General features: G+C 37.0%; 1 protein-coding gene across 3 annotated transcripts in view; it reads left to right on the forward strand.

Annotated features, from left to right (window-relative positions):
• PRKN (parkin RBR E3 ubiquitin protein ligase) overlaps nucleotides 1-25,746 on the forward strand; it is a 1,163,915-nt gene that overhangs the window by 230,572 nt on the left and 907,597 nt on the right. The window lies entirely within an intron of this gene.

Genomic DNA, 25,746 nt, shown 5'->3' on the forward strand with positions numbered 1-25,746 from the left:
TCTTCAATGAATAATTATAAGCATGCTTGAAATAAATGAAAAAAATAAGTCTGAGAAAAGAAATAGAAGATATAAAGAAGAATCAAATGGAAATTATAGAACTGAAAAATACAGTAAAAAAAAAAGCTCACTGAATGAGCTCAACAGCAGAATGGAGGGGACAGAGGAAAAGTTAGTGAACTGGAAGGTAGAACAACAGAAATTGCACAATCTGAACAGAGAAAAAAATAAGCCAGAAAAAAATGCCTCAGAAATCTATGGATCTATAAAATCACGTTTAAAATTTGTGTCACCAGTGTCCTGAACAATGAGGATAAAAGAAGTCAGGACTAAAAAAGTGCTTAAAGAAATAATGGCTGAAAACTTGCCAAAATTTGCAAGAGATATAAACTTACAGATTCATGAAGCCGAGAGAATCCAAAATTGGGTATATTCAAAGAAATCCACACGTCATAACTAAACTGAAAACTGGATACAAGGAAAAAGCCTTGAAAGCAGCTAGAGACAATGTATAACTTACCTATAATGGAAAAAACAATTTTAATGACAGTGGATTTCCCATGAGCAACTATGAAGGTCAGAAGAAAGTGGCACAATATTTTTCAAGTGCTGGGGGAGCAGGGCAGGAAACTGTCAGTTCAGAAACCTGTACCCAGCAAAAATATCTTCCAGGAATGAAGGAGAAGTCAACATAGTTTCAGAAGAAGGAGCAGTAATAGAAATTGTCATCAGTAAAACTACCCTAAAAGAATAAATCAAGGAAGGAAGTTCTTAATAAGAAAGGAAATAATAAAAGAAGGAAATTCGGAACATCAGGAAAGAAGGAAGAAAGAACACAGTCAGCAAAAGTATGGTTAAGTATGATTGACTTTCCTTCCCCTCTTCAGTGTTGGAAATTATGTTTGACGATTATGGAAAAAACGTAACAATGTCTCATGTAGTTCTAAATGTATACAGAGGAACTATCTAAGATAAAGATCAATAGAGAGGTAAAGGGATATAAAAGGAGTAAGGTTTCTATGCTTTACTTGAACCTGTAAAACAAAAACTGCAGTAGAGTGTGGCAAGTCACAAATGTATAAGGTGATACCTAGAGCAACCACTGAGATAGGTAACAGGCTGAAATATAAAATAGTGACAACACTAAATGCTGGGGAGGATGTGGAGAAACTGGGTCACTAATATATTGCTAGTGGGAATATATAACTGCATAGCCACTCTGGAGAATATGGTGGTTTCTTAAAAAACTATACTTGCATTTACCATACAACTCAGAAATCATACTCTTGGTGACTTATCCTAGAGGAATGAAGACTTATGGTCACACAAAAGCTAATGCATGACTGTTTATAGCAGCTTCATTCGTATTAGCCAAAAACAGGAAACAATCTTAATGTCCTTCAACACGTGAATGAGTGCACAAACTATGGTCCATCCATGCCATTCTCACTGATTGAAAAAAAAAACTATTAATACACACAACATTTTGGATTAATCTCAAGGGAATTATACTGAGTGGGAAAAAAAGGCAATACCAAAAGGCTGCATTCCAAATGATCCCATTAATATAACATTTTTGACATGACAAAATTATAGAAATGTTGGAGAGATCAGTGGTTACCAGGGGTTAAGGAGGGTGTGGCGGGAGCAGGAGAGAAGAATGTGTGGCAGTAAAAGGGCAACAGGAGGTGATGGATGTTCTGTATCTTGACTCTACCAGATGGATATGATGATGGATGTTCTGTATCTTGACTTGCGGTGATGGATGTTCTGTAGCTTGACTATACCAAAGCTGAGACTGTGATTGTGATGATATGCTATATTTTGGTAAGATGTTTTTATGGGGGAAACTTAGAAAAGAGTTCCTGGGACATCTGTGTATTATTTCTGACAACTACATGTGAATCTGCAAGTATCGCAAGATTAAGTTTAATTTAAAAAGCACATGGGAAAAACCCTTATGTTTATAAGTTCTGCCCTCTTTCACAGAGGGGTAGAATCTATCTTTTCTTATAGAAGATAAACAAGCTTGTTATTTGCATCCATTTTAAAGAAACAGTATTTATTGGTATGTGATTTTCATTATAAGAAATTAGAAAATAATTTAACCGATTCTCGTAGATGAAGATTAATTCACACTAAGAGTCAAAAGGTCCATAAAACTTCTAGAAGTATTAAAGCATCTTTTGTGAATTCTAAAACGGACTCTTTAACACCTCATAGGTCAAAATAGACATGATTGTTACATATTTTCAAAGCCTTTGTTAAATATTTCAAATAAACAAAAACAGTTGATAAAAATTTTATCCTCTTAGTTGTAAATGTTTTCCAAATTGGTTTGAGAGTCGTGCACTGTAGTTTTAGGCAATAAGAGAACACCTCATGTAACCGTTGTGGTTGTAATGGTTAGAGAAAGCATCCCCTTAAATACTGCTCCCTGTTTATTGGTACCATACATTTATGTACTATAAGAAATTTGGGGATGGAATGGTTTTATGTATAAACTAAATTTATTTAAATTATTTTTATTTTCTCTCTTGAATATAACAGAAGAAGCTAGATTAGAACATAGAATGCAGTTAGTTCCACCATGATTTTTTGTTTATATATAAAATAATTCTGCAAATGGCAGTGTAAATGGCCAATATGTTTCACTTAAAATTCTTTTTTTTCTCTGACTGTAAGACAAAATGAAGGTAGACTAGATACCATTATACTGAGAACAATCATATAATGTTTTCATTGTATGTAAGAGTCCAGTTGTATAAATGATGTCCTCAGACACTTAAGGAATAATACAAGAATTTTTCCCAAAGGATTGAGTTGCTAATGGAACTGACTGCTGGCCTCATTCATTTAGGTAAAATGTAGATATCCACTCGAGTTCCGCCAAAGAGCTGGTACATTACTGTAGCAACTAGTGAGAACTGCAAAGTGTCAGAGTCTAGAATCAAAGGTTGATAATCTGTACAGAGCAAGTGCTCGTTTCAGGAAGACCCTTGTTTCATCTATTTGTCCGGTTGTTTATATGTGTCAGAAAGAATCTCTGAATTACTTACCTTTTTGCGTAATTCAGAACACTCAGAAATGTTATTTTTCTGTTGAAAGGAAGTCTTGACATTTGTGTGCCCCTGCAGACTTATGAATCATCTTTGAGGATTGCCCTGGATAAATGCAGACTTGAAGAGAAAAAAAATTGAGATTCTTTTAGCTTATAAGAGGCTGAAGATATACAGTCTGTGGATTTACTTAACAAGCTCACGTCTCACAGGTGATTCCATTGCCCTTATTGTGCTCAAACTGCAAGGTAGAAAGTCTGTGAGGGACTGAAACTCGGGAGCAAACCGATCCCCCGGATCTCAACCTAGTATGCATTTTATTAGAGTATAAAAAGCAAGGCCTGTCTCATTGGAAACCTGACAAATGAAAGAGGAGCGATTACACACTGTGAAATGTTATTACTATTCACTGAAGTCCTCATTTCAAATATTCTGTTCTGCTTTCTCTGTTATTGGAAGATCTTATTTAATATAATCATCATCCTTTACAGAATAATTTAAGACTCAAGAATGTGTCTATACCATTTACCCTGAAGCTTCTACAGCACAAGATTGTCCACCCAAATTCTACCTTTTCCTTCTTCCCTCTTACCAAGCCTGAGAGTATTGCCATAGAACAATGAAAAGCCTTATGTGAAAAAAACTCTTTAAAGCTTATATTCCAAACTCACTTATGACTGATCAATACGAATCTGTGTTCTCCTTCATTTTCTGTTTATAGGTGGGCTTGAGTCATAGCTTAAGTTAATGAATAGATTAACATCAGTAAATATTTACTCTGCTATCTTTTATTTTTTTAGATATGAGTTAGATAGAAGATAAATTTAAATGTGTAAAAAATAAATTGTTTTAGTTGTAACTTCAGGGATGCTCATAACATAAAGAAAACAAAATTAAACAGGATAGAGAGTTATACTTTATTCCTTCAACTAAGTTGAATGTTGATAAGCATACAATTGTAAACCATTTAACAGCAGAATCTTAATTAATTAAGTTAACTTTGGATAAGTGAGTGTTGTCACTGTAACCTTTCTAAGGCACTGAAGGATGTAATAAAGAGCGTTTTCTGGCCATGCATTTAAACCGAGGACATACAAACTCACTTAATGGCAGCAAGACCTCAAGTATTCCCATTTGTGATGCAAGCTCATAATTTATAAACTTAGTGTCAGTAGAGTGCTCTAGTTTCAATTACTTGAGAATCTAAAAAAAGTATTTGTTTTGGCCTTTTGTTCATATGTATCTTCACACAGACTAGCACACATTCATTTAGGCAATGAAAGTTACAAATTTTGTGAGTGCATTTGTGCAGACTACATTTCATTGAAGGTTTTAGTTTGTCACTGGATTTTATTTTGCCATTAAATGTTTTCTCTCCTATTGTTGGGCCTGGTCTATTTGCATTCAGAGGTGCCACTCTTGTAAGATTTAATGTGTAGACTAATTATGGCACAGAGCTCTGCTTTTTAAATTGATGAAACATTTGACATTAGAGGGAGAAGTGAGGGATGTGAGAACCCACTGATGTTTATGTTTTGCAGTACATCACAAACTTTATTTCAAATGTGTGGGCTTTTGAAAGCTCAATACAGGTTTTGCCAAGGATATTTTCTGTTCGTTTTATATCCTTAAGTATTTCAAAGTGAAATGAATCTGTGTGTTTGCATTCCATTTATGCATAATTCATCAAACATTGTTCTGAAAGGAGAGAAAATAGAAACAAAAACTTACCTAAGATATTTCTAGTGTTACTTAAAACTTGGAAACTAAGAACTTTGGAACCTGTAAAAGTAGATAACACCTGCTTCCTCAGTTTGCCTGTTCTGCCCCCAGTCAGTTCTTCTCATTTTCAGCAACATTAAAATGCATGCTGTTTTATAGAAGCCTAAATGACTTATATACATATATATCTTATGTCTATCTTATTTTATATATATATATATTAGTCCAGGAAAATTTTATGATGCCATCTCCAACATACACTTCTTTGCCATATATAATGGAGGAATTAAAACTTCAAAGAATGTCATTTACTAGGTGACATCATTCAGTGAGAATTCTACTCATCTTTCCAATGCGTGGTTATAATGAAGTGGGTATGAATCACTATAAAGTCAGACTTTGTGGGATGGACAGATCTCTTAAATTCTTCAATGTCTATCTTTCCCATCTATAAAATGGATGTAGGAATGGTTAAATGAAAGTATACCTACAAAGGACAGAAACATAAGCAAATTTTAAACTATTATTAGTTTACTTTGATAAATAATTCACAGAAAATCTCTTCTGATATGCAGTGGATTCAACTTGAAACTTATTTTGTTTTAAAACCCTCCCAAAAGGAACAAATTTACCCAATTCTAAATTCCTATTCTCCACTCAGGCTAACTTCAGAATGGCATTGTATGTCTTATTGTGGGAGCTTGTTTGATTTAAGTCTTAGAGATAAACTATTATTTTAAGAAAAGAGCACATCCTATTCTAGTGGAGTTTGCCTTTTTCTTTCATGTGCTGGATATATCTGAACACATCATTTTATTTTGGGAATTTTACAAGTGTCCTTACTGTTCAAAATCTATTTCATAAGGGGCTCACAATAATCTGAGATTGTGCCTAAGAGTTTGTGAGTCACTCAAATGTAAAATAGGAGGCATTCTAAAGATAAAAATACATTATGCAACCTACTTCCTACTTAAATGACTCACTTGTTGTCTTTGTAATTTGTAAGCAGAATGGAAATACTAAACTTACATAACCTACGATTCTGTAGTCCATTTAAAGCAAGATTAAATTAGTATCTTTCTGTATATGTGCTGAGTGCTTTAAGAGGAAAAAGTTGATTGTCTTACAGGTCAATCTTTATACATTGCTTATATTGTATATTACATATAATTGCTGAGTTCATCTTTGTCCTTTACCTTCAACTCCATAGCATGTTTTAAAGTATGTTATCTATTTTACGTATATAATCACATATCAATCATTCAGTCCTGTTCACTGATAAGGAACAAGTTTAAAAATAATTTGTTCAATATTTCTGCAAATAAGTATATAAGCCACCAAAAGACTAAATTAATTATGATAAAGTATAAATTCCTCCTATGATTGGTTTCAATTTATTAAAAATATGCCATTGAAAGTTTGTAAAAATAATTTGAGCATTTAGGAGACAGATATCAAAGGATATTACCTTTTGAAAATAGCAATAAATTTATGAATTACTTTTAAGGCTTGGTTTGACTAGACAATGGAGATTCTTGTATTATGAATTTGAAAAATACAATAAACTTTTTGGTAGTCTTTTAGGGTTTGCTTTTTACTTGGTATTTTCAATTCCTGCCTCAGGTGGAAGAATGTTGCAGGGGACCATCTCGTATTCAAAAGTATTGGATTATTTTTATTTTTCATATTCTTTTGTTTATTTAGTTTATTTTTTGACTTAAGAGATTGATGAGAGAACTTTAAGTATCAGATCATATCTGAGTGAATGAGTTTCATTTTTAAATAATGTTTTTTTAGGTACTAGAAAAATAAATAAAAAATAACACAAAGGTCTGACAGTTATTTATATTTCACATTCTGGCCTCTCATTAAATTTATTTGTGCATTCATGATACATATTCTGTTTACAACTCCACCTCTTGCCCTCTGCAGCATTCTTAATCATATCCATCCTCCGCTAGGCAACCTCCTAGGTTCTTCCAGCAACTCTAATTGGGTTAAATACAGCAGTTTGCTGACAAACTGGCTCACCAGAATAAAAAGGCCTGACTGTAGCTTTGGATTTTCTGTGCTGTGAATCCACCCATCCAGGTTTTTTTCAAGGTGTTGATGTACTGACACTGAATGCAGAGTTGGAAGAAGGTGCTCACAGTCCTTTCTTGGGATGCGGCGTGGGAGGGTTCAGCACAAAACCTGAATTCTTCATCTCATCTCTTTGTACTTCTGCCTTTGGATTTGATCTGTCTTTTTAAGTCATAAGGAACCTTTGTTTGAAAAACCTTTTCAAATGTTTGAAGATAACTGATACAGCCTTAAATTCTTTCTTCTCTTGTCTTAACGTCTATATATTCTACTTACATCTTTAGACAAACTCCGTTTGGCCATGTTTAAGGCTGAAGAGAGAGCTAGCCCCTGGAACTAGCCTGGTCCATGCCGGAACAACTACATGTCCCTTAGTATGATGTACCTATTAACGTGGCCCAATATTTTATTTTAGGATGGATGATATGGCTTATATAGTTGTATAGTCAATTTAAACTTCTAGCTCTTCCTCTCAAGGTCTGTATTTAAGTCAGTTCTCACTTTCTGTGTTTGTACCACTAATCTCTTTAAACATTCACTTCACATTCTTTCATTGAAACCCCATTTTGTGCCATGTGTGAGACATGGACCGTCCTCCCAACAGCCTTACAACCTGGCTGGATGAACATGTGCACGACTTACAGTGCGTGGGTTAGAGGCAGCCCGCCTGGGTTTGAACGCAGGTTCTGCTCTTCATTAGCTTTGTGAACTTTACCACATTAGTTAACCTTTCTGTGCCTCAGTTTCCTTCTCTAAAGTGAGAAAAGCAGTATTCCTTCCCGCCGTGGTTGTTACTAGTGTGAAGTGAATCAGTGTGTGTGAGGAGGTGTGAGAGCTCCTGGTGCGTGGCAGGCTCTCCCACAGGCGGTCGCTGGCTGTATCACCATCATCGTCACCGCCATCACCATCATCGTCACTGCCACTGCCATCATTAAAGTGCTGCCCCAAGGACGGAGCCATCTGCTCTGCCTGGCGGAGCCAGGAATGGAGTCAAGCTGAGGAGAATCAAAAGCTGAGACTTAAAGAGATAAATACAAGTTTCCTGGATGAAAAAGGGAGAAAGATGTTTTATACAGAGACAATAAAATACGAAAAGACACTAAGGTCAGAAGAGTTTAGAAATACAGCCATTTGCTATGGCTGAACCAAGAGTAAGGGCAAGAATGTGGAAGGCAGTATCGTGAGGAGAAAGGACTGGGCCCAATGTTGAGGGGACGTAATATTCGGGTGTAGACGTGATCTTTGATTCTTTTCAGGAATGGTTCCTGATTGTCTGCTCTCTACACGTGCTCCAGGTTCATCGCCTGGGGGAACCGTGGTAAACAGGACGTGCACACCCCTGCTTGTAGGGGGCTTTCTGTTTGGGAGCAGATAATACGAAGACACAGGTTTTAGGGAGTTTTATGTCCAGTTTGTGTGGAGGGTGTGATATGTTCAGGGAGAAACAGGAAGGATGTGGCCAGGCTAGTTAGGAGACCACTGCAGTGTGAGAAGCGCTAAGCCCTGAACTCAGGCGGTGACAACAGAGAAGGACATGGAGGCAAGGGCTCCACAGAGGAGCTCCAGGTTGAATCTGTCCATCGAGGGCATGGCTGTTGTGCATGCTCCCGGGGTGAAGGAATGACCCCCAAGTGTAGGACTTCTCAATTTCTGTTTCATTGGTTTTTAATAATTAAACACGTATTGATTCAGCTATTAAGATGTGACACATCGTTTTCCATTGGTGGGCAAGTCGGACAAGGTCCATGTTCTCATGGAGCCTACACTCCATGAGCAGGAAGAAGCTATTTAAGCTTTTTGTCAGAACGTCATGAAGATGAAAGGCACATGTTAAAAAGGACAGAGAGAGAAGATATAAGGGACCAGGGTGCCTGATGGGTCATGGAGCTCCTGCACCAGCCCTGGACAGCTTTTGTCAAAACTTCTTGTTACGTATGAAAAATAAACCCCAATATGGTTATACTTCTGTAGGCAGAGTCTTGCTACATGCACCCAAACTCAGTCATACCTGTTTATGCGAACAACAGTGGTAAATTTCAGCTGATGATAAATGCTTAGAATAAAAGAAAATGGCCTCAGAAACTGTGCTCCTACCTTTTATTGTTGGGAAATTTAGGAAAGACTTCTCTTGGATAGTGATGTTTGAGCTGAGATCTAAAGGAGGCAGCCCTGGGAATATCTGGGGAAGAACTTTCCAGGGAGAGGGAGCAGCTGAGTGCAGAGGACCTAGAGTGGGAATTAGTTAGGCATATTTGAGGGCCGAAAGGAAGGTAAATGTGGCTGGAGCTTGGGGGAAGCCAGGAGATTGACCAGGAGGCTAACGCAGCCATTTGGGGGAGAGAGAATGGGACTTGACTGGATCACTGGAAGCTGAAGCAGAGGGAAGTGTGTAGGTGTGTGATGCTTTAGAGGTCGTTTCAGTAGGACTTGCTGATGAACTATCAGATTGTGGGATATGAGATTTAAATATGAATATTTATAAATAAAGATTTAAATATGACACACAGATATTTGTCTTGAACACATAATAGTTGTAAATGCGACCTGGGACAGGGAAGAGTAAAGGAAACAGAGGGATGTTTTGGGGAGAAGAGATTCAAATAAATTTTATTTAAGGGGTTTAAGGTTTCAAATAAATTTTAAGTGGAGCTATCCAGTAGGCATTTTGCTTACATGAGTCTGTTGTTGAGGGTAGAGAATAGAACAGAAATACAAATCGGGGACTCAGAGTTTGACAGTGCTAACATAATATATATAAGACACACTCTTCAATTCAGTTTATTTGAGGATATACACATGTACTCCCAGTCAAGACGATGTTAGACGTAGAATCTAAATGGAGAACTGTAATAGAAATACATGCACATTGTATCAGTGGCTTCAAATTTGATTAATATGCTTGTTCTTTTGAAATGCCTGACATTAGCAATCTTGATTTCCTGTAAGTCAAATTTCCATTACCAGTCAAAGACGAATGAATGGTTTATATATAAACAATTGTATAAAATTCGTAGAGGAAATACATTTGTAATTATCATTGCGAAGTATCTCAGGAACGCAGAAGAGGTTGGGGGTAGTATAACAAATACCAATATACCACCTGTCAGCATAGGAAAAAATAATTACAACTAAAGTTGAAGCCCTTCATGCACTTCTCTCTGATTCTGTCCCCCTCCTTACTTCCCCATGGAGATAACTGTTATCCACAATTTGGAATTTGTCATTGTCATCCATGTTTTTAATACCTCTTTAGTATATGTATTTACTAGTTTTCAATACTAGTATTTTGCATGTTTGTAAATTTTAAATAAAATATATTATATTGCACTTTTCTTATGCAGCTCAGCCTTTCCATGTTGCCATATTCTGAGAGTAGTGCATATTGGTGTGTTTAGCACTAGATCATCCATGTTCGTTAATGAGTAACATTCCCTTGTAGGCGTATGTTACAGTGTATTCACTCTTATTCTGTTGGGAATTTAAATTGTTTCTAATTTTTTGTGTCACAGATAATGCTGAATGAAGCATTTTTAAAAATTATTTTTTTGGGGGAGGTAATCAGGTTAATTTTTTATTTTTAGAGGAGGTCCTGGGGATTGAACCCAGGACCTCGTGCAGCCAACAACATGCAGTCTACCACTTGAGCTATACCCTCCCTCCTGAGGAATTTTTGTATATGCCTCCCTGTGTACATGTATAAGAGTTTCTCTTAATTAAATCCTAGGAGTAGAATTTCTGGGTCAAAGAGATGTGCATCTTTAACTTTACAAAATATTGAGTAATTGTTCCACTAGGTGAGTGTAATGATTTAAACTACCACCAGCTGTGATGGAGAGTTCCAGTTGTTTCACATCCTACTCAGTATTTAAATACTTTCAGAGTTTTAAATTTTGAGTCTGTTTGGTGTGACATTTTACATCAGAGATTTAACTTACATTTCCTGACTAATAGTTGAATAAGCCTCTTTTCACGTTTACTGGCCACTTGCATTTCCTCTTCTGAACAGTCAGGGCACTTTTGTGCACTTTCTAATGGATCTGTTGTATTTTTTAGTGTGGATTGTTTTAATATGTAGTGGATGCTAATGTTTTGGGGTTGCATAAATCACCAATCATCTTCCAGCCTACAGCTTTTTTTTTTTTTAACTTTGATGTTATTAAGTGTATAACATATTCCATTTTAACGTAGGAGACAATCCAAATCCTTAAATTTGTTTTATGATTTGTACTCTCTGTGTCAAATTTAAGAAATCTTTCCCATGTTGTGGCCATGAATTTTTAAAAAAATTTCTAGAAGTGTTAAAACTTTAGTTTTCAAATACAGGTTTTTAATAGCTGGAATTTTACCTTTGTAAAAGTAGAAAGATCTACTTTTATTTTTCACAGGAATAAGCTCTTGTCCATTTCCATTTATTGAATATTCATGTCATATAATGTCTTTGACATATGTCAAATTTCCATGTATGCCCAGACCTATTTACAGACCTCCTACTCTGGTCCATTTGGCTATTTGTACCTGCATCCATACTACAGATTAATTAATTACCACAGCCTTATGATTACTGGTATCTGACAGGGTATTGCACACCCCTTGTTCTTTAGGTGTGTCATGTCTGATTTTACAAATTACGTGAATGATAATTCTGGATTAGAATTATTTTCTTGCAGTACTTTGAAAACATTAAATATAGCTTACAAATTTGTGCTATTGGTAAGAATACTCTCAGTCTAATTGTAGTTCTTTTATAGGTAATCTGTGTCTCTTGTTGCTTTAACAATCTTTTCTTTGTCTTTGATGGTGGTGACTATCATAACCATGTGTCTAGCTTTAATTTAATTTTATTATTCACTGTGATTCCTGTATCAGAACACTCAGGGGTTCATCAGTTCTGTGAAATTATCCACCAGTGTCTCTCCTCCCGTCTCTTTGTCCCCTGATTCTGGAACACTGGTTGTATGTTGTATGTTTCATTTTCTTTTCTATGTCCTTTTCCTTCTCTTTCGTATTTTCCCTCTGTTTGACTTCTCTCTGTGCTGCAGTACAGGTCATTTCATCACGTCTATCTTTTCTCCTTAGCTGATTTTTTTTATTTCAAAGGAATTAATTTTATATTATTTAATGATACCATGTGAATATTTACTTCACTCATTCTGCCTTTTTTAATAAAGTGCTGTCCCTATCCCTGGTACCTCCATCACAAATAAGTAAATGAATAATAGAGTGTTGTTCTTGTTCTGCGTTTCAGAGTTCTCCCATTAAGTCTTGGATCATTGGAAGCATACGTATTCAGTGGTGTCTACACAAAGTTCAGTGTCCGGAATTCTTGGTGCATAATCACGATGATCATTGGGTGCACAGACTCTCTCCCAGGGAAAGTTGTCTTTCCACGGGTTTTACTGCATTAGATTGTGCGCTCTTTTCAGGTTGGCTTTGTCTGGGAGACTTCTGAGCTGCAGTCGTTGGCAGTATGTCTCTTCACCATAGTATTTTCAAGCACCCGAAGTTTATTCAGCAGTTTGGAAATACTTGGTATGTTTAATTCTCAACTGTGGACTGTGCAGGTGGTATAAATTTGGCTTGTCTGTTGAAGAAAGAACAGAACAGTGGTTATAAACCTTCAAGAGGTTTTTTTTTTTTTTTCTTTCATTTTGCTAGAACCCAGTATAAAAGCCATTAGCTTCCTTTTCATACTCCTGTCCTGGTGGGTAGATTTTTTTTTTCTCCCTAGTCCACCTTTTCACTGAAATCTTTGCTCCTCCGGGGCTCTAGTCTATATAGGGATTTTAGCCCTAATTCTTTACCTCGCATGGGCCTAAAACATGCATCTTCTATGTGACCACACACTTCTAAAGAAGCAATCTCCTATGTGCACACTTTTCTTTTTTTTTTTATTAAGAAATTTTATTTTTTAGAGCAGTTTTACATTCATGACAAAACTGAACAGAGTTCTCATATGCTCCCTGTCCCCTCCCCACACGCAACCTCCTCCACTGTCAATACTGGGCGCCAGATACATTTGTTATAGCTTATGAACCTACACTGACACATCACTGTCACCCAGAGCCCATAGTTTACATTATGATTCACTCTTGGTGTTGTCCATTCTGTGGGTATGGACAAATGTAGAATGACGTATATCCACTTTAGTATCATACAGAGTATTTTGACTACTTTAAAAATTCTCTGTGCTCTGCCTGTTCATCCCTCCCCAACCCCTAATCCATGGCAATCACTAACTTTTTACTGTCCCCATAGTTTTGCCTTTTCCAGAACATCATGTAGCTGGAATCCTGCAGTATATAGCCATTTCATACTGGCTTCTTGGATTTGGTAATGTGTATCTAAGTTTCCTCCATGTCTTTAATGGATTGATAGCTCATTTCTGTTTAGCACTGAATTATATTTCATTGTCTGGATGTACACAGTTTATTTATTCACCTACTGAAGAACATCTTGGTTGCTTCTGTGCTTTGGCAATTATAAATAAAGCTTCCATAAACATCCATGTGCAGGTTTTTGTGTGGACATAGATTTTCAATTCATCTGGGTAAATACCAAAGACTGTGACTGCTGGATTGTATGGTAAAAATATGCTTAGTTTTATAAAAAAGCAAAAACAAAAACGTCCAGACTGTCTTCCAAAGTGGCTGTACCATTTTGTATTCCCATCAACAAAGAATGAGAGTTACTGTTGGCTCTACACAGTCACCAGCATTTGATGCTATGGAGTTTTGGACTTTGATCCTTCTAAAAGATGTAGTGATCACACTTGGCCTTTTAGCTAATTTTTGTTCTGCCACTTTGGAGGTTTTTTTTTCACTTTTTTGATAGATGAGCTTTGCATTTATAAATATATTCGTTGTATGTAATCCACAGCTTCTTGGTGTTTTACAGCAGGAGGGTTTTGTTGTTATGGTTGTGGTTCATCTAGTTTTAAATTTTGCCTAAAATGGGAGTCTACATTTTATGTTTAAAATAAGAAAATCACACAACTATTAAATATTTCAAAATCATCTGCTTCTAGAATGGCATCAGCATCATTTTTGGTTATTAGAAATTCATCCAAACACCAGGAATAATGATTTGAATCTAGTACTTGATAAATATTTGTTGACTAAGTAAACAAATATTATTTAGTACAATTAATGGTCTCTTCTACTAGGTGCCACATAACTCTTGCTGGATTAATATAACATCTCAAACCCTTCACACATTTCTAATAACAGGAGGTTCCTAGACTTGGTGGTCCCTCTCTAGCGTCTGTGAATAGAGGCAACTCTGTACTGTAACCACAGGTAGTTCGGCTGCAGTTACCAGGCATTTGCATCATATTCATAGTAAGTTATATACCAAGATGTGGCCTCACACTGCCTGTCATTGTGTGAGAAGGCAAAGCCATGAAGAAAATCTCACTCAATTAAGTTAAAATAAGTCTTACCCATATAGCAGCAGGACTTTGTCTAGCTATCTTGCAAAAGAAAGAAAGAATGGAAAGGAAAGGAGAAGGGAAGGAAGGGGAGCTAGGGAATGAGGGCTGGATCACAGTTTTTCCTGGATTGATGTATTTCCAGCATAATTTCTGTCTCTTTCTGTCAGTGCTCTATCTTTGGCCTGTCATTTTCAGATGACCACAGTTAATCACCCCCTGTGACCTGCCCTGTTTCTCCGTTACCTCAGAACTTAGCTGTAGTGATTCACATACATAAAGCCAGGTATCGGTAAGCTCCTACTTGAGAAAGTAGGTGGAAGTCAAGTCACTTGGGGTATTTAGGAACGTAACCCCGTATTCAGTTACTCTGGGTATGTAAGAGGAAGACTGTCTGTTCCACCGCCCATTTCTTTGTAGTGTTAAGATGTACAGTTGGCCCTCCATACCTGCAGCTCCTCATGTGCAGAGTCGATCAATCACAGGCTGAAAGTATTTGAAAAACAAAATCCCAGAAACTTCCAAAAAGCAAAGACTTGAATTTGCCATGCACAACAGCTATTTACATAGTGTTTACATTGTAATTTGGTATCAAAAGTAATCCAGAGATGATCTGAAGTGTACGGGAGGTTGTGCATACGTTGTATGCAGATACTATGCCAATTTATATAAGGGACTTGAGCTTCTGTGTGTTGTGGTGTGTGTGTGTGGCTAGTGGGGAGGCAGGGCCCAGAACCAGTGCCCCACCAACACCAAGGAATGACTGTACTGTGGAAATAATAAAAGGCAAAGAATGAGGAAAAGACTAGAATAATAATGATTTTTACTTCACTTGTTATGTATTTTCTGTAATGAGTCTCACTTCTTTTTATGACTCATAATATCCTATTTTTGGATATCTCTTACTTAGAAGAGCCTGCTCTGACTCTGATGTTTCTATTTGTAAAAAGTACCACTAGAATTGTAATGTGCAGAGAAACCTACTGTATTCTTCACCTTTCCTGTCTCATCCAGATCTCCACATAAAGGACCCAAACATAAGACTCTCTCTTCATATGCACCAGCGTAAAATGTGCTAAATTACGATGTTTCATGCTGTGGCCTGTGCATTTCTATCAATGATGGACCACCTACGTGACACTAGTTTTTCTGTTGAATATGAAGGATGGGCACGTTTATCTGGCAGGTGTGCCATTTGGACCATTTTTGGAACTGAGTCTTAGCTCCATCATCTATCATGGGATGGCAAGTAAATTAGTTAGTGTCTCTATAACTTAGTTTCTTTACTGGAGAAGACAGGGATAATAGTATCTGACCTCGAGGTTGCTGTGAGGTTCAATATGACGATGCTTGCAACGCATGTGGCACAGTGCCTGGTGCCAGGTTGGCACACAAATGCTTCTTCTGTCCTTCCTAATACATAGTGTGCCATTACGCATTGTGTACAGTGATTTTCCAAGTGTGTATCCTTCCTCTCAGGGTTTTAAGCAATGACTTGAAGGTGTAGTAGGCAGATTCCCGATGGACGTCAGTTTAGGTTGTAGGAATGCTGCTGGCGGGGCTCTAGCCTGCAGACATGTCCTCACAAGGATGGGAGGGGGAGGGACGCTGGTTTCCACAAGGACTGACGTAGTGGGTTTGATCTCAGTTTTAAGTTGCTCTGGGTCATGTTGTTTGGCGTAAATTTGCAGTTTTGCTTATTAAGTTTAATATAGGGAAGAAAATTACGTACGCAGAAGATTTAAACTGTATTATCACCAGCATTTTTTATTTTTCTGGCATTAGAAAAGTGCTAAATAGTTAAAGTATTCCCATTTTCATTATTAAAGTATTCCCGTTTTTCTCTGCTGGTCTCTTAGTGGGTGATAATTTTACTTACACTTTTTATGACTCAGAGTACAGAGGTTTATTCTCTTTAATTTTTACTAATTTGAATATAGTATTTTTGATGTTTTCTTTAAAAAATGATAGAGATTCCATATTATTTCTCAAAATATTTCATAGGCTTCCTTTATTAGAATCTCTTTGAATACAGATGGGGAAGATTGTTATAAATGCAGTTTTTTGAGACGTGTTGAGAATGGGAGGCCCTCCCAAAATTTACCTGAATCTCTGTTAGTTGCATGAAGGTACCTGAGTTTTTAACAGGCTCTCCAGGTGAGTCTCCAGGGGACAGGTGCGTGCTCAATTTACAACTCATGGATCTAGGTTTTCCAACTTGCAGCCATTCTAAGATGGCAGTCTCTCACCACCAAAACTTTTTAATAAAAGATAAAGGATTCAATATGATTTAAATTTATGCCAAAAATTTTCATCTCATACTATGGTATTTTAACTGGAAAGCTTTGTACTGTAATTTCCTAAAATTTTTCAAAATTGGTGGGGTAATAAGTAATTTGTTATTGTGCAAAGTACTCACTGTTTCAGCAACAGCTTTTAAAAGTAATTTCTCTCTTCCTCTCCATCATCATCTCCCTCTTCCTCCCTCTTCTTCTCCTTCTTTGTCTCTCTCATGGAGATAATGGTTATTTTCGTAAGGAGTTTGAGAACACCGAAGAACATGAAAATGAAAATTAACACTCCCTTTACCTTGCCCCCCAGGATGAGCCATCAAAGGTTTTGACATTATAGGGAGTATCTTTGTTGGTTTCTGGAGTTAAGAGCTGGGCTCTGGGGCCTGACTGCCATATCCAAACTCCTGACTTTGTCATTTACAGACTATGCAGCTGAGGAATTTGCTTAAACTTTCTGCACCTCAGTTTCCTCATCTGTAAAATGAGAATAATAAATGTATTATTATTGTGCATTTGTTTATTTATGTAGCCTCATTGTAGTTTTGTAAAGACTGAGCAAATACATGTAAATTGTTTTCTTAGTTCTCAGTACATAGTCTCGATCAATTTTAGCTATTATTTTTATCTTTTATTATTTATTTTGGCTATTGTGAATAACGCTGTTTAGAATGTTTGTGTGCGAGTTTTCACATGGGCATATAGTTCCCTCTCTCTTGGGAGTATACCAGGGAGTAGAATTACTGGGTCTACGGTAACCTATGGGAACATATGTTTAACTGAGGAACTGCCAGCCTGCTTTCCAAATGCCTGTTGATATTTATATTTATTTTGTTTCATATCAATAACAAAAGTTCACAGGGTACTGAGAAGTCTACTAGTAAGGTGATGACAAATAAAAATGTAACTGTCACTTTCATACTTGGATTGCGTGGTGTGTGAATCTTAACTCTCGGTTTCTAAATGGAAAATCTGTAAGCACTTTCATAAACAGAACTGGAAACAAAAGCCATGAACGCAAAGGGCGTAATCTGGTGGAAGTGCTGTTACCGTCGGGGCGTGCTGAGGCTCCCGGCGCGCTCCGCTTGAGAGCACTTCTATTCCAAAGGGCACCGTCTGGCCCCCCGTGCCGAGCAACTTGTGTCTTTAAGTGCAGGCTTGTGCTCATCAAAATGGGTCAAACACGTTTTGAATTGGAATAAAGGGCATTTAAGTTGCTCCTTTTCTACTGAACAGGTATTTATTTCTCTACACCTCTTTGTCATTTCTTACTCCTTCTCCTCCGTATTCCCTCGCAGCATGTGACAGTGACTGGTTTGCCCTGCTTTGCCCGGATGTGGGTCCGTCAGAGAACACCCTGATAGGGGTAAGGCGCCCACGCCAGCACCATCGATACGTTGTATGAAAAGAGCTTGTGAAATGGAAACCTGCAGAGATGACTGTGCTGCAGCTTCGATTTAGAAGTGGGCATGGTTTCTTTTGGACTTTTAAAAGCGGGAAAAGGGGAAAGAATCACTGCTTTTTTGCTACAATAGGTAGTTTGTATCACATGATTGGCAACATTTACCACCATTATGAAAAAACAAGTGAAAAATTCCTTGGAGTTTCAGTAATATTGTTTGCATCTATTACCCTAGATGTTTGAGTTTCTTCACAGCCTGCATCTGTTTAATTCAAATTACGCACATGTCTCTCTGGACTGTAATCTCCTCCAGCTGTTAAGAAAGTGGAGCGGAAGAGCTGTGTATTTAAAACAGCTGTTTAACTTGGAGGGCTGCTTTGTGTTTAGCAACTAAAACTGGACGGGATATTTTCAGATCCCATTCACTTAAAAAATAATTTCCTTCATTGATTATTAAGTTGATTGATTTAAGTGTACTTTAAAACTTTTCAACGATCTTTGTACAGAATCTAAGGATAGTAAATGTTTACTCAAATTGCCATTTGGAAGTAGAAAGTGCACCTGAGCTGTTTTGCAGAAATGTTAAGTATTATCCTCAACCTGGTCGGAGTAAGTAAACAAATTGTTATGAATAAGACCAGAAAGAAAAAGTCAAGCACTTTTGAGAATATAGTAAGGGAACTTTTTAGCTACCTAAAGAAAAAGTCTGGAAACCAAAATTTTGGCAAAATTGATTGATATACTGCCCACAAACTACACACAAAAAACCTTACTGCCTGGCAGAGTGTTTAATTTATCAAAATGCTTCCAAAAAACTACACTTACTCTGCTACTTTTAAGGCATGTGAAAGGGAGAATGAAGCAAATAATTTAGGGATATTGCATCCAACTACAGCCAGAAGCATAATTTTCTTCTTGGCACAGGAAGAGTAGACTTGATCAAATAATTAACCACCCTTTCTACCTACCCCTTAGCAAAGGACAGGCTCCTTCAGAACTGGGGCTGCTCTGCTAAGATAATCCTTCATGTCTCTGGGTGTGGGTGGGGAAGAAGTCTGGAAGAATCATGTGATGGGAAAAATGTACAGTACTTAAATGAGGTTTTTTGAAAATGTAATTGAGGAAAATAGAATAGAATGTGCAAACATTGACTAACCCTCAACAATTTTGCTGTCGTGGTTATAGCACTGGCATCAGTGGAGACCAAGGGTCATTAGCACAATGTCCACGAGTGTCAGGCAGGTATTTTGAAGTGCATGATAATGGAGGTAAAATCTTTTAAAGTGGTGGAGCCTTTGGAGAACTGGGGAATGCATGCCCCGTTTTAAGCCCGCCCTTTTTTTTTTTTTAACGTTTAGAATTCAGTGCCGCCGAACAGCAGGATTCAGTGTTTCGCAGTCTCTCAAATGGAAAGAGGTTCATCATCAGTGTTCTTGAACATAATTTATGAGGGTCTTTGATTAGTCAGAATGTTCTGAATGTTATATTCTAAAGATGCCTCTCCTCTTTACTTAAAATTGAGGGAGTTTTCAAACCTCCTGATTAAATCACATATTACGAGATGTTAAACAGCTACTCTTAAAGTAGGGAGCTTCTGACATAAAAATAGATGTGTCAGTGACAGCCTTTCATGATTATCTTTCAGGATAGTCTTCACCAACTGTTCTCTACCTTTAGAAAATTTGGCAGCTTCATCTGCCTTTATTTAATTCATCGTTTCACTGTGACATTGGATGGCCTGTACATACTAATTGCACATTAGTCCGGCATTTTTGTGTCATCTGTTTGAGTACATTTTTTTAAAGTGAATTTACCCTTATGTTAAACTTTAAATGTAGTGCTGCTGATGCAACAGTCTCTCCTCGTTGGGCTGTTCTCCTGTGGGCACACACATGGTAGCTACATTGAGGCTGTTCTTCTGCAGAATGGCTGGCAAGGCTGTCCTCGCCTTGGTCATTCAGCTGCACCCTCAGTTTCAGGAGCATGAGGAGAAGGAAGCAGAATACTGGTATTTTTAAAGAGATGTTGTTGACTAGCATCTTGTCATTTCTCGGAAATAAAAGAATATTTTAAACTATTCCTTAGAATAAGATATATAATATATCCCTTATTTTCTTAAATATTGTAATAGAATTTTTACTGGTCTGCAAAATCAAAAGTTTGGGAACAAGTTATATTTCTATAGAACACATCCAGTGATGGAAAATTCATTGCTTTTGAATTCAGCCTAATCCATGGATGGACATTAATGATAATGTTTTAAGCATGCTCTTCTTAAAGATAAATATGTAATCTTTACCCTTTCTATTCTGATTGTTTCATTCTGTCTCAGTCCATAGATAGCATTACTTTAAAACATCTAAGATTCACCGAGGAATCTGATTTTTGTGATAACCATAATGCTTTTCTCCTAACAGCAGTTCAAACCTGCTTGTCCTTCCCTATCACAGAAATTAGTTTAATGGGAGACCAGTAGTCATGTTTAAAAAATTAATCTTATGGTGCAATAAGCTCTGTCCATTACCAAAAGCCATCAGCTACCTGTATCTGAATCTCAGGCTCAGCACATCCCATAACATGAGGGGTCCAGCACAGCATCCTGCGTGTGCCTCTGCCTGTCCCCCGTACCTGGCTTGAAGCTCTATGTTCCAGCTCTGAACTAACTGAGACTATTACAATATGCAATGTCTGAGATCTACTTCTTTAGTTAAAAACCATGGAAAGGTGGCTTGAATGGAAATATTAAAATTTGAACTTAAGCCAGGGAAAAAAGCAAAAATAATGTAATAAGGCAGTAGGATGGTGATTTAGGCAATAGTCTTTTGAATGAAATGGAAAAAGAAACTGGGTAGACATTTTCAAAAGTCAAAATATAAAGTTTTCCATAAGCCAACTTCTGTTGCTTTTGTATTTTTGTTTCATTTTTGTCAGGGGTACCTTGCTGTCTAATTAGTTACAATCTGAGACAGCTTATTAACTTTGGTCTGTTTTCTTCCTCTCTGTATTTCTCAAACCTTTCAAGAATCTCATTTGTCTCTTTCCCCCCCAAAGCTAGATAGCTCAAATGTGTAGACTGTTCATAACTCACGCCTGGGGCTCCATAAATCATTTACTCTTGCAAGCTGTGTGTCGTGCTCTCTGAAGCTGGTGGGGCTTCTTCATTTGTTCCGACTCCTAGATATCAAGGACTAAGAAATGACAGATAAACAAACCGCACAGAGGTTTTTCAGTGTTTTTTAGCCAATTTTATAGCAATGGAATGTTAAAATATTTATTTGGACATGAGCTATGGACCAGACTAGTTTTCCTATTCTTTGTTCAAAAATCCCCAAATTTGCGTATTTAAGAAACTTGTGCTAAAGAAATGAAATATTCTAGACATTCTTTCCATGTTTCCATGGTGTCAGACTTTACTGTGTAAAGGCATCAAAACATATCATCAGCAATACATTTATTAAACTCTGATTAAGAAACCACCAGTCCCTTATCCCTTCAGGGATTAAAAAAAAAAATGTTCTAATCCAAAATGAGTTGACCTTTTTTTAGTTCCATAACATCTGCAAGCTTGTGTATTCCATTGTGCAGATATACTCCAAATATGGATATCTGGATTTCTTGTCCAGTATGTTAGTTACTCAATTATAAGCTTACAGTTCTCAAGTTTTTCATTATTGGACACAAATGAAATATAGGCAATAAAATTTAATTTGAAATTCAGCTTTGAAAAAGGATTCTTTTATCAGGTATTAGCCTCTGGAAAGTACAGTTGTACTTAACATGTCATTATGAACATTTGTAGCGATGAGAAAGGCTCCTTTTTAATTGTCTTAATTTAAAATACCCAAGACCAAGAGGGTAGATTCTCTTCTCATTATTACTGGAATTTTATGGAAAATAGGATAGTGAGTTAGGCAGTTTCTACCCCACTTTGTTCCTTTGACTGTTGTTAATCATGAAAGGATACATTTTCCTATTTCACAGGGAAGTGAAGGTGGTGGTTTGTGGTCTCATACTGAGTGCCGCAGCCCCCCTTCCTGTTCTAACACTATTGCTTCATTATTTCCCAGAGCCCTCTGGACTGAGTCTTGCTCTGGACGAACACTCCTTGCAGCAGGGACTTTGCACTGGCTCCGCAATTTGCTTCAGGGAAGTTCGACTCTGGAAATTCGCTTTGAGCCTTTTAGCATGCGATTTATTGTTCGAATATTCTGATATTGATTTTAATAACAGTTAATCATTGGTAGCCAGTTCTGTGGTGTTACTGTTAGTAGGTTCAGCTTACTATTCTGTTTTGAGCCAAATGAAGATCTCATTTCATAGGCAATGTTCTTTCTGTGCTTGTTCCCTTCCAAATGTGAAAATATGCATCTCAGCTGCGAACAAAAGAATAACATAATTTTCTTCACAGGAAAATCTTCTCAATAGTCAAACATTCAGTTTAATTTAAAGCAAAGGAAATTCCATTGTCTAAATGAGTGTCAGGGTTACCAGATTCAAACTACCAATATAGAAAACGATTTTTGTGTTTTTCAAGTAATTTAAATGTGGTGGGATGAGACTGAGGAAGTAGGCCTGAGGAGGTTGGAGAAAAAAGAGGATGGTCCTTGAAGTAAGCTCAGTTTGCATGCTTGATTACAGTCATCCCTGCTCTTCTACTAACTGTACTTAATGAAGGTGACATGGGATTTTCTGTTAAATTTTAGCTGTATTTAAAGTAAAAAATTCTGAGCCTTGGTTGTATGTTTTTCTCCTCGACTGTATATTTCTTATTGCCAAATTTATACAATTTATCTTGTATGTGGTATTTAAATGATAGTGATATTTTAAATGGGTTATTAAATAATAATGCTATGTTTTAGCTTCTATAATTTATCACACGCATTGCACCGTTGAAAACTGTCATCTCAAACAGTATTATAGCCCTCCTTGGGGTAGAGAAAAAAAATACTTAACATCTGTTACATGATGTTAAGCTTAATTAAAAAATCCTTGTTTCTTATACAGTTCTATTTAAGTAGTCCATCTTTTGTATGGAAAGTGCATTTGTTAGTGATTAACTAGTAGTCATTCTGGTATAAGAGCCACACACACATCTCAAGATTTACTATTGTGTTAAGATATTTTGTTTTCCTAATTAACCTTGTTGCATCTTTTAAAGTAAGATTTATACATGTTTTAAAACATTTTAAATGCCCAGCAAATATATATATATATATATATATACACACACACATATATATATTCAATTGGCATTTAATTTTTACCGTCTAAAACATCCCTGAAAGATTTGTTTTTAAAAACAAATTTCACAATATTTCTCTTACAATAAAGGCATATAATTTAAAATATGTGGTTTCCGGTAGATCATTATAAGAAAGACCTCAAAGGGCTACATAAATATGTTTATTTCTCTTCTTTTCATTTTCCTATGACTCTGTATCCAACCCACCCTGCCCCCAAATTTAAGGACATACGCCACAATCGTTGTTTTCAACTTTGTCCAGTTCAGCTGTGAGCCAAGACAAAGCATCATTCCTTCTCTCATCCCCTTTTCTGTTCCCTGCCCTCCTCCTCATAAGCCCTAAATTCTGCCAATTTGAGCAGAGAACAGATTCCCGTGAGTCTTTCCGGCTCTGCAGGGGAGGACAGAGACCGGCCCCAAGGCAGCTGAGCAGGTCACTAGGGATAGGCCTCCTGCTTGGGTCTGCAAAGAGTGCTTTTGGGAACAGAACCACCAGAGGCATGGTTCACAGGGTTCCCTTGAAATTACAGGAACAAAACCTTCAGTCTCAGTCATCTCTGTTTTCTTTGTTGATATGCACAGTACACTCCTCTGAGGCAGGCTTTCCGACAGTGAGAAAGGAAAACAGAAGGAGAGTTCTCAGCAAAGGGACAGCCACAGCCCTAGCGTTCGATCAGGAGCCAGATTAGAAAGGGCATTCTTTCCCTCCTTCTAAAATGAGGGGATGAGGGAACACAGCCAGACCGAGGGAATGGACTTCGCTTTTGAATAGTGAGTTGCAGTTCAGTTGCAGCTTTTTCAGACATGTTTTTCAGTCAGTTTCTGAATTCAGCTTTGACAGCTCTCCAGTTGGGCCAAACTGGCCAGCGAGTGGTACCGAGCACCCCTTCCAGATGATGGGGCAAAAAGTTCCTGGTGGCCAGGGCCAAAGCAGTCCCCACACTGATGGATCTCCCGCTGGAAAAAAAAGAAAGAAAAAGACTTTATTCCAGGCAAGTTGTCTCTGCAGGAGCAGAAAAAACAGCAGGGAGGTTTTCTTTCACAGAAAGCATGCATTCAGGGTTCTCTGAAGAGAAAAGTGTTAAGAGAAGTCCTTTCTGAAAACAAAATACCTGGATTGTGCAGCTAATCTATTATTTTATTTTCAATGGTAATGTTATTTTGTTAGCCATGCTGAGCCAATGAAAGCCTCTCTATTGAAAACTTTTCCACTGGTGAAAATAAAATCAGCTTATCTTATTTCCTGCCCTTAAAGCAGCATGGTTGCACATATTCTGTAAAAAGCAAATGCCACACCGATTCTTTTGCTCCCCTGTGACTGAATACTTGGGGAAAAAGTTGATTTTACTTGCTGTGGGTTTGATTTTAAATTCTTCTTTGAATTATCTTCTCTAAGAGCTGTTTTCTGTCAGTATGTTGATAACCCCAGTTAACCTGTTAATTTGATCCTATGTGTGTAGTTTAAGGGAACCAAATATTTTATGCTCTGACTGGAAAGACTTAAATATGAAATATATAACTAGTAATATACAACTTTAAATAAAAGATTGGATTAAGTCAGTGTTCTTAAAAGAGTAATATGTGTTGAACCTTGTGAATTTGCTAGTATTCTCCCTTGTTTGACCAACAAAATTGGCAGTTTCATACGGTTCAACCATTATTGACAGTCACACCATGACAGCATGGGGTGGGGATAGGATTGTGCCACTGAAAAGGGAAGGGGCTTCTGGTTCCAGAAGGGAGGGATGGAAGGTGGACCTCAAAAGTGATGTGTATTACACTTGTCAATGCGAAGTATTACCTTTATCTGTGAAATAATTTTAAGGAGGCCTATTTGGTGTGATAGAGCAAGGCGTGGGAGAGAGAGAACGAAAATTGATTGTAGTAATTCACCTAGGAAGTGAGAATCAAGTAAAGAGAAAGTGAAAGATGCTTAAAGCAAGAATATATGGCTACGTATATGGTGAAGATGAGACATGAACTTCAGATACTTCCAGACTATTTATATCTTACTCAAGTGTAAGCAGTAATCTACAGGATCTTTACAAAAAAATTAAGCTTTCCATTCTGAAGAATATTTACCAACCTGTGCAGGACTTCATAGTCTGACTCTTTACTCATCAATTACTCCAATTAGACCTTATTTCTCCTTATTTTTTCAGTCCAGGACAGTGTTACAAATTATGGCTAGAACAGCATTATTTAAAGGCCTGAAGTAATTTACCAATTTGAAAACTATCTATTTTGTTGTAAACATGCCTGAAAGACCGGGCTTTCATAAATAATATGTCATTGTTGATAATTCATCTCAGTACAATAGCAACATTTTGCAGATGCCTCTTGAAATAATCCATATTTTTAAGATGTTACTGGTACAACTTTTGATAGACATTCTTTCAAAATTTCATTTTAACCTAAATTTTCACTTAAACTTTGTTTTCTCAATATATATACTTTCAGGGAGAGTTGCATGTTTTCTTTTGCTGATAACAGTTGTAATTTTGTCCTCTTAGTTTTTTACA

The sequence above is a fragment of the Camelus dromedarius genome, chromosome 6 (assembly GCF_036321535.1).
Source record: "Camelus dromedarius isolate mCamDro1 chromosome 6, mCamDro1.pat, whole genome shotgun sequence".
Taxonomy (NCBI): domain Eukaryota; kingdom Metazoa; phylum Chordata; class Mammalia; order Artiodactyla; family Camelidae; genus Camelus; species Camelus dromedarius.